This window comes from Solanum tuberosum, unplaced genomic scaffold, assembly GCF_000226075.1.
Source record: "Solanum tuberosum cultivar DM 1-3 516 R44 unplaced genomic scaffold, SolTub_3.0 scf00381, whole genome shotgun sequence".
Lineage (NCBI taxonomy): Eukaryota > Viridiplantae > Streptophyta > Magnoliopsida > Solanales > Solanaceae > Solanum > Solanum tuberosum.
Window position 1 is genome coordinate 418,160 of NW_006239304.1, and position 10,747 is coordinate 428,906.

Below are 10,747 nucleotides of genomic sequence, written 5' to 3' on the forward strand. Positions count from 1 at the left end.
ATTTTTGTTATTTGTATCTGTAGCGACGAAAAACGATACAATCAAGAAACAGGTAGAGGAAGAACAGAGTAAGCAGCCGCAAAATAATTGGAAGCTGATGAGGCATTCACTTGATCATGCGTATTTTTCAAGTAAAAGAAGAGTGCCTAATGAATCTGACCCTCTTCATAATCGACGTTGATGTTTAATTTTACACGCACCAATTTGGACTTTGAGGTCTCTTCGTGTGAAATTAATTGTCAGTCATATTCTTTTTACCGCGTAATAGCCTACAAACCACATGCTCGACTTAGAAGGCATTGAGGGGTAGGGTGGATGATAACCCTCCAAACCAACTGAGTCATCTCGAAGGACATTGTGAGTCATGATATTTTGGAAAATTTGTTGATTTTTTTTATGAGGATGAAATGATGATTATGATAGAATTTTACTTCGTGAAATTGCACATCTGATAGTCATGTTACTTGCAACTTGTTGTAGTTACCTTCTTTTTTACCTCTTTCTAGAGCTTTTCATTTTATTTTATTTTTGTGTGACTCGGAATTCATAACTTAGTGTTGAGTTATTTCTCATATTTGTTTATGTAAGAAAAAAATAATGTATATTAGTGTTTTGCTTTTATTTTCTATCTTTTTAGTACTTTGGGAAAATTTCAGTTCTCTTCTTTTTAGATAGAAAACCTTAATTTGGAATTTGGATTATGCTCTACTTTTCCCTTTCTTCTTCTATACTAAACTATGGTTGTGGAAGTTTGATCAAGAGAAATTGATGAAGATAAAATAATACGTATAAAATTTATATGATATATAGTTCAAATTATATATTTGAAATCCACTAATTGGACTTTGAAGTGATTACGCTATCAAATTGTTTTGGCTAAGGTTTAATTAAAGTAACGATTGATATTGGCTATCGACTGGGTTTCCACTTAATCTGCAGTATCTCACAAAGTCATAATTCAACTATTCAATGATAGAGGCATAAATCTAATTTTACCTAAACAATTTACTATTTGTTTATTTTTAAAAATGTGTTAAATGAGAAAAATTAATACTCTTTTAGTAATTAATAAGATAACGATGAACATGCTAGTATTTTGCGTTTAAAATAGGGTTAGTGTACTACGGAAGTACTAATTTATTTTTATCATGAGTCCGCAGAATTTACTTTGTGTTTTTAAGAAATTCAATCAATCTTTATACACGATGTGTTGGATTACTTCCTTCGAGAATAATACAGATTTCTCTATTATTGGAGTCATGATACCTCAAATATCAATAACTAATTCGCAATATCACAGAAAGTCGTGATTTAACTACTCAATTTTAGAGACATTAATCTAATTTTACCAAAATAATTTACTGTTTATTTACTTTTAAAAACATGCTAAATGTGAAAGATTAACTGTCTTTGAGTAATTAATAAGATAACGATGTTACTGTATATTATAGAAATACTAATTTATTTTTATCATGAGTTCGTAGAATTTATCGTGTATTTTTAAGAAATTCAATCCCTTTTTATAAACGATGTGTTAGATTACTTCCTCAGAGAATAGTATAGATTTCTCTATTATTGAAGTCATGGCACCTCAAACACCAATAACTAATCCGCAGTATCTCACAAAGTCGCAATTTAACTATTCAATGATAGAGGCATGAATATAATTTTACCTAAATAATTTACTATTTATTTACTTTTTAAAATGTGTTAAATGTGAAAGATTAATACTGTTTGAGTAATTAATAAGATAACAATGAACATGTTAGTATTTTGCATTTAAAACAAAGGTTATAATGTATTACAGAAACACTAATTTATTTTTATCATGAGTCTACGGAATTTACTGTGTATTTTTAAGAAATTGAATCCTTCTTTATACACGGTGTGTTGGGATGACTTCCTTTGAGAACAATATAGATTTCCTTATTATTGGAGTCATTGTACCTCAAGCACCAATAACTAATCTGCAGTATCTCACAAAGTCGTAATTCAATGATAGATTACATGAAACTAATTTTACCTAAATAAATTTACTATTTATTTACTTTTAAAAATGTGTTAAATGTGAAGGATTAACACTCTTTGAGTAATTAATAAATAACGATGAACATGTTTGTATTTTACATTTAAGACTAGGATTACAGTGTATTACAGAAATACTGATTTATTTTTATCATGAGTCCACAAAATTTATTGTGTATTTTTTTTAAAATGCAATCCCTCATTATACATGATATGTTGAATTACTTCGTTCTAGAATATTACAAATTTCTCTATTATTGGAGTCATGTTACATCAAACACCAATAATTGTGTTGACCACGATTTGAGGTTCAAATGATGCGTACAATACCAATTTGAAAATGATCTTTGTTCGTAAAAGACCTTGTATCTTTTTGGAACAAAATAACATCCGCAAAATTAATTAAAATAAAATTCGTACATTAATCAAATAAATTAATATTTCGCAATATTAAAATTAAAGAGATTTCATTGGTTCAAAAAACTTATCAATCAATTATTTGACCAAAGCTGAAACGAAATGATAATAACGACTTAAAATTTATCTTCTCCTCAACTTTCCCTCTTTTTATTCAACGAGGGACAAAATTCCTATAAGAAAAACATCATTTAAATTTCCATTTCTCTCAATTTCTCATTGACACCAACATAACATTTATTTGGTTCCATTTTTTTTTGTCTTCCTGCTAAAACATATGATAAAACTCATGTTAAGGGTGTTTAATTATATATCTTTATTATAGTGTATATTTTAGGGTTATCATTATTGTACAAATAAAAAATAAATAAATTTGTCTTCCTGCTAAAACATGTCTGAAACTACGCATGCAGTTTCGACAAAGTTTGAACCAACAAATATTAAAAAATAAAATTGGATAAAGTAGCTAGGGATGACATGGATCACAACATTAACACGCCTAACTAATATGGTTTTAAAAACTGTAATTAAGATTAATTAAATAATGAAGTGGAACAACATCAACTTTCATGTTTCATGCTAATTGAAACCAAAATAATTACTTGACCTTTTCGAGGATTATTTAATTAAACAACGAAAATGTGAAATAAACTTTAAAACAAAAGAAAGGGGGATCATACATGTGAAGTATGACAAGGATGTATTGTTTGCAAATCTTACCTGAGTGACTAGAGGCGGATCCACATATATCAATATGGGTGCATGTACACACGTTAATTTAAAAAAAAATCATGTATATATATATATATATAAATATATATATATATATATTGAGAAATTGACAGAAAATATAATATAATTAACAGTGCATCCATGAGGAACATAAGAGTGCCCTTGTGCCATTTGTACAAGCCAGAGGAACCACCCATGCAAAGGCAGAGCTAAGTGGGGGTTCATGGGTTTGGACGAACCCACTAGCTTTTTCGTAAATCCTATATTTGTATTAGAAAATTAAATAAGTATATGTATATTAACATGTGAACCCCAAACAAAATTGATTTAGAACCCCCAAATTCCTGACTGGGGCTCCGCCTCTGCAGTGACCCACGAGACTAGAGTTCGAATCCAACTAGAGTTAGAGCTCATATTTTTGTGCACCCGAAGTCTTCAAATCCTTAATTTGACTCTGATTACCTATATCTTTTGGACGTAAAGATTTTTCTCTGAACCTTTGATTCGAACAAGAAATTACAAGAATACACATATAGAAATGATTGACATGCATACCAATTAATGATATTCTGTTAGTATTACTAGTATGAAAGAAGAAACAGATATGCTGCAACCTGACTTATAATTCCTTATTACTCAATACTAGGATCGTTTGGTTCGCAAACAAAGTTATTCAGATATTATAATCCTGGAATTAATTTATCTTACCTCTTAGATGAAGATAATATAACACTAAAGTGAATAATCAGTATATACTGTATGCTAATTATGTAACAAGCGTGCCATGTTATTTAGGACAGTAATTAATTAGAAGAGTAAATTAAAAGCCAAGTTTGTCTACTTTACCTTTTTTAACATCGAGAAGCAAAAACTTTTTTTTTCTTCTTATGAAGTCGAGACCTTTAAGGTGGTACGGAACACATTGAATAAGACCAAGTAAAAGCATAGACAGAAATTTTCATAAACTTGACATTAAAGACAGAAATTAAAGAGCTTGTGGCCTTAATCATTTGTATTTATGCATCTTCCTTTTTCTGAAAATAATTATTCAATTTTTGAAATCCAGTGGTTCCACTAATTCAAATCAAATCGCGTAGGATTCATTTGGAGAAAGAAAGTGCTATTTACCAAGTTATTTTGGGTATGTTAGAGGAGGGCATTCTTTGAAATTTAGCAAATTATATTTGGGAGCTTAGTTAGAATAAGGAGCTTGTACCAGCATGTGATGTGCTGAGATGGTTGTGATTCTTCTACAGATAAATTTATTGTCTATAATATAAGAAACATGAACTCGTAGTAACACTAGATATTATCCGCGATAGCATGTGACATGCTACGAGAAGACTAAACTATGCACTTAGTGGTTAGTAGAATGTTGAGTTATTTACTTTGAAGAATGATCACTTTCCACTCAATACATTTAATTTTCTTCTTTTATAGAAATTTTACTAGTTTAGGAGCTAATTACTTACATACATAATTCAAGTTTGCAATATTATGAATCTTATCATATTTCGGTGCATCCAGATACATGTATCTCGGGATACATATTACAGTTAAAATTAAGTATAATTTGTTCAAGATACATTGTATCCAAGTGTATCTGGTAGCAAAAACATATGTATCTAAGTATATCTTTCTCAATGTATAGTAAGAAACTCTTAACTAGGGGTAAAATACATAGTTATTTAAAAGTATAGGTAACATTTTACTAAATTAGTATGTATGGTATGGATATATGTCTGATAAAGCAGTTTGCCCTCCCCCCCCCCTTAATGGTATACCCATATTCTAATTATCTTAAATTCGCCTATGGATCTCTTCAGGCTTAATTATTTCTGATTCAAGCCACTGAAAATGAAAAAAATTCACAAATAGCCACTAAAAATAACTTGATTAGGCTTCATAGCTATAATTTATTAATTACGATTCGTAGCTACATGTAAGGGGGAGGAGAGAGGTGAGCGAGAGAGGACATAGAGTGTAGAGAGATGAATTATATTTGTATATATGTCGAATTGTATATGTATATCTATCAGATAATTATATATATATATATATATATGTAACTGGTATACATATGTATTTGTATATCTAGCGAGCAAGATTGGGAGAGGGAGGAGAGAAGCGAGCAAGAGTGGGCAGAGAGGTGAATTGTATTTGTATATCTGTCATATAATTTTCTATGTATTATAATTTGTATTTGTATATGTATAAGAGAGGAGAGTGGCACACATAATTATAACTAAAATGAGGCTGGGAGTGGTAATTAATTCAAATTATAAGATATATTAGCTAATTAACTGATATATATTTGCTAATCCGCGTAATTTCCCTAAATAATTATTGAGAGTTCCATTGCAAGAAATGTTTTTTTTTCTTTAGTGTCAGTTATTACATTCCTCCATTTTATTTTAATTCCCATGCCTTCATTATGTACATTTTTTTTTTGTGTGTTACCAGATTTAAAAGTAAACATGTCTGATTAATTAAAGTAATAGATTCAATGTCGGTAGTATGTATTTTCTTACCTGATCAATCAAATCAATCTTTTTATTCATATCACTTACACCAACTAAATATTCGAAATTGGCACTAAAGCTTCATCACTAAGTATACATTTCAATTCCATATGAAAAAGATCAAACATGTGTACATATAATTTCTAGTAGATTTCTTAGTATTTTTCCTAGAGAAAAATGAGTTTGATCTTTTACATTGTTATTTCAAAAGATCATATTCTTTATTGGGAAAATGGAATTCAACAGAAAAGTAATTTTATGAAATAATAATAACTATTAATCGAGTGATCATGTGAGATATCAATCCATGAAAATGAATGGTTCTTTAAAAAGATAAATTATTGTATAATCACCTCTTAAAGTTTTTTAATATTTCTTGAGAAATTTAAGCAAACACCTCTAATTTTTTTTAAAAATTATTGGAGTTTCTCTGTCTCTCTTTTTTTACGAAGTGTAACGACCCATTTGGTCGTTTTGAGTACTAGAGCTTTTTATTTCATAAAAGACTTTTCGATAGATTTTAAATGAGTATTTTGGAATATTCGTAACTACTATTATAAATTTAGTGGGGGTGATTTTAATTGTTTCTATTAGTGGTAGTGACTAAGTCCATAATTTATTTAAGGGAAAATTAGTAAACTAGTCAAACTCCCTAACATAATTATTAAAAACATCTACACTTTAAAATAGTTATTGAAAATGTCAATATGTCAATATTTTAGCAAATAAAATGTATCCTAATATAATTGATTTTCTTTCCTTTTATTTCTCAAATCAGGCCCACATTTAACTAATTTTACTCCTTATACATGAAAAAGAAGAAAAAAAAAACTCTCATTACCCACTTTCCTCTCTTTCTAGGTTTTTACCCCAATTTCTTCATTTCTCTCTCTTGAGTTTTTCACCATTGTTCTCTCCTTGTCTTGTCTCTCTCTTGAGTTTTTCACCATTGTTCTCTCATTTTCTTGTCTAAGAAAATCACCTCTTCTACTTTCCTCCAATTTGTTTAAGAAATCTCACAATTCTTTCAAAATATTTTTCACCCACTGATAAAGGTAAATACATTGTCACCAAGTATCTTTTGATTTTCAAAATTGAGTGTTGAAGATTTCGAAAAACTTGTTGAAGACCAAGTTAAGGAAGAACGATTTCCTATTAGTTTGTTTTGTATTTATAATTTTTTTTTAGAATTTTGTATCCTTTCTCAATTAAAATTCAAATATGTATGTATGCTATTAATATTTGTATTCATTCAAAATCTCATGTTGCATATATATGAATCTTGTGTTTGTTCCTGATTTGAATTCATCCCAAATGTATGTCAACTAGATATGTTTTTTATTTATAGGAAGCACAACTTCCTATTGGTTTGTTTTGATAAATTTTTTTAGAATTTTGTATCCTTTCTCAATTTTGTATTCAAAACCGTATGTATGCTATTAATAGTTGTATTCATTCAAAAATCATGTTGCATAGTTTATGAGTCTAGTATTGTTCCTAATTTGTATTCATTCTAAAGGTATGTCAACTAGTTATGTATTTTATTTAAGAATGATTGCAACAAATATTCACTTATTCCTTTTCAGTTTTATATTTCATTCTCACTTTTTCATCATACTGTTTTTTGTATTTTATTTATTATTATACAAAATACTACATAAAAACTAGAATGAATACAAACACAAATAAAATACATATTGGAATGAATACGACTAAAAAAGGATACAAATTTTTAAAGAAAAAAATACATGAATACAAATACGTTTCTCAAATAACTATAGATTCATTTGGCATAACTATTGGAATGAATACAAACTAATAAAAAAAATACAAGTTTCATTATACAAAATACAACATGAAAACTATAATGGATACAAATAATATACATATTGGAATGAATACGATTTAAAAAGGTTACAAAATTCTGGAAAAAAAAAATACATTGTGAAAAAGGCACATGTTTGAGTTTTCTTTAAAAAAATGTAACTGATGAGAAAATTAAGTGATATTTACCTTTTATTGAAATATTCTCTCCCTTGATTTTCTCCCTTCTGTTATTAAATAATTGTATTCTTTCAAATTAAGAAATACATAAATAAGATATATAACAAACTAAAATATTGACACTTTTAATAAATATTGAAAATATGGCTAAGAGATCCTATTAAATGCTAAAATATTGACATTTTAAAAAATTTCCCTTTATTTAATTAAATTATGGCCCATGAATAAGAATAAAATAGTGCAAGTTGAGTGGCGGCGGCTTTGGGTTGTAGATGTAGTTGTTGCAGATTAATATTAATATTATTATTATATTATGGTTGTGTATAGGGAAATTAGGGATAAAAGACATTATTATAGTATTAAAGTTGAGTGGAAAGAATTAAAGAAGAGAATTAGAAATTGTGATGTTAAATCCAATAATTTTCTTACGGCTACTTGTGAATTTGGGGAATATCTGCTCAAAAGTATCCATGATATAATCATTGGATAATTATCATGGTGTGATAACACACATATATTGGAAGGTTAGTTCTATGATTTATTTCCGTAGTATGCTACTGGTTTCGCAAATCAGTGAGTTTCCGATTTTGAATGGTTCTTATTATTATCACATTATAATTTAAATTTAGATATATTCAGATAGGTTATTAAATATTAGGTGTACTGGATTATTTGAATATCGTTAAAGTTACGCTAATTGAAGGAATTAAGATTTATCTTTAGGCTTGAACTTTTGGAAAATTGATAGAATTGGGTAAATTGACATATAGTAACATGGGTGTCTATGGACTCGTAAACTTACAAATATTATATACTTGTTAGATTAGAATTGTTCTGAGGCAGTGAGGAGGAAAAACATTGGAGAACTAACTTGCTGGACTTCGGTTCTTCGATGAAGGTGGGTGATTGATATGCATTGAATGATATTGTGAAGTTCTCTATGTACTTGATTGTGTGGTTTTGTGTGGTTTGGTTGTATGATTTGTGATTGATCAAAAATCCTGAGACCGTGAAATTTATAATCTTGAACCCTCTCTATCGAAGTGATGCCTTAAATAAAGAAGGCTTGATGAAATATTGTTAATAAATTGAAAAGTGGTGATAAGAAATGATAAATTAATGATATTATTGGATCGGAGTGTCACGTTCCGACACGGTATAATTGGATCGGAGTGTCACATTCCTACACGGTATTATAATTGGATCGGAGTATCACGTTCCGACACGGTATTATTGGATCGGAGTGTCACGTTTCGACACAGTATTATTGGATCGGAGTGTAACGTTCTGACACGATATAATTGGATCGGAGTGTCACGTTCCGACACGGTAACATTAAAGGAAAAAGATATTGAATTAACTTAATGTACTCAATATCAAAGAACTCAATTCCCAAATTGGTTTGGTTTGGAGGCATGAGTCCTCATGTGTGATCTTGATATTGTTGACTGATTATGTACTTACTTTAGTGTTGTTGACACTGGTTTATGTGTTTGTTGCTTGTCACTTGCTAAGTGTCATAGTTGATTTTATACTATTATTCATTATATATTAGTTTCTATTTTGGATTGGCCGATGATATCTACTTAGTACATGTTGCCCTGTACCGAGCCCTACTTGTGTTTTTCTTTATTTTCTTTTTGTGGAGTGCAGTGAGTGTATCAGTGACTTCGACTCGCCCTCAGCTCTATCCAGTCTCCAGCACATCAGGTTTCAGGGTGAGCTATTCATTCCAACTCGTGTTGGATTCTCTTGGTCATGGCATGATGTCCTTAGTTTTCGGACATAAAACTATTTTATTAATTTATTTTGGTGTCTTTAATACTCTTAGACTTAGTATTTGAAGATTAGATGTCCTTGATGTGATGACTTTCAGATTTTTGAGGATAATAAAGTGTTAGACTTTAGAGGTTTATTTGATTGGTTACTTTAATAAGTTTTGAGCTTCCACATTATTGTTGTTATTCATAGTTAAATTATTGATATATGTTGGGGTTTGGATTCCTTGGTTCGCCCACTTAGGAGGTTAAGTGTGGGTGCCACTCACTACTCATTTTGGGTCATGACACTAAGTCACCTACTCAGATTCCCAAGACAAAAAAAAAGATTGTTTTACCCCCTTAAGCCACCTAATTCGAATTTATCTATCATTAATTAAATATTTTGAATTTAAATCTTGAGACGAGTGTTTAACTTCTTAATAAGTCAACTCTTGATGAATTTAGATTAATTGAATTTCTTCGAATACCATATTTATAAAAAGATACTTTCAATGAATTAATTATTACTTAGTGTATGGACGACAATCTTAGCCAACATTGATCTTGATATATGAGCAATAGTAGGTTTGCCTGAGAGTTGGGTCGATAAGAGAAGGGTTGCAAATGAATTAGGTGAAAATAAATAAAATATCCGACCTATCATATTTGATATAGACAAGACATGAGTTTTTTTCCTTCAATTTACCTTTTATTTTTCTTTTCGTTATTTTTTTCCCCTTCATTAATTTCTTCCAATCAATGATGGTTCTCAACTTTTGTTTCTATTTAACTTTAGATACTTTTCTTTGATATTCTCCGTGGGAAATAATTGTTTTCAGAATCTATGAAAAAAACATATATTTTTTTAGATAAATCAAAGTCTTATATTAGTACTTCTTTTAACCAGTTTTGATAATTAGGAGAATGAAACAATTAAGTAAATTTATTCATGACTTCTTAAAGAAAAAGTTACAAGCTTTAGAATTGGCATGTTTCCTACGATTAGATGTGACAAATAAATGAATTGAGTCAAATTTTAACGAATCAATTAATTGAGCTAATAAATAAATTTTGATTTAATTTGTTCAAAGTTTACTTGAGTCAAAATAAGTTAGGTTAAAACGAATTGAGAAACATTCATAACCCAATCCATTCAAATTGTGCCATAGTTTAACATGCAACCAAAAATCTATTTTTAATTCAAGAAAAAAAGGTCTTAAAATAAGATATGCAAAGCTTCTTTATTATTTATACATGCAATATCCTTCGTAATTTATACATAATTAT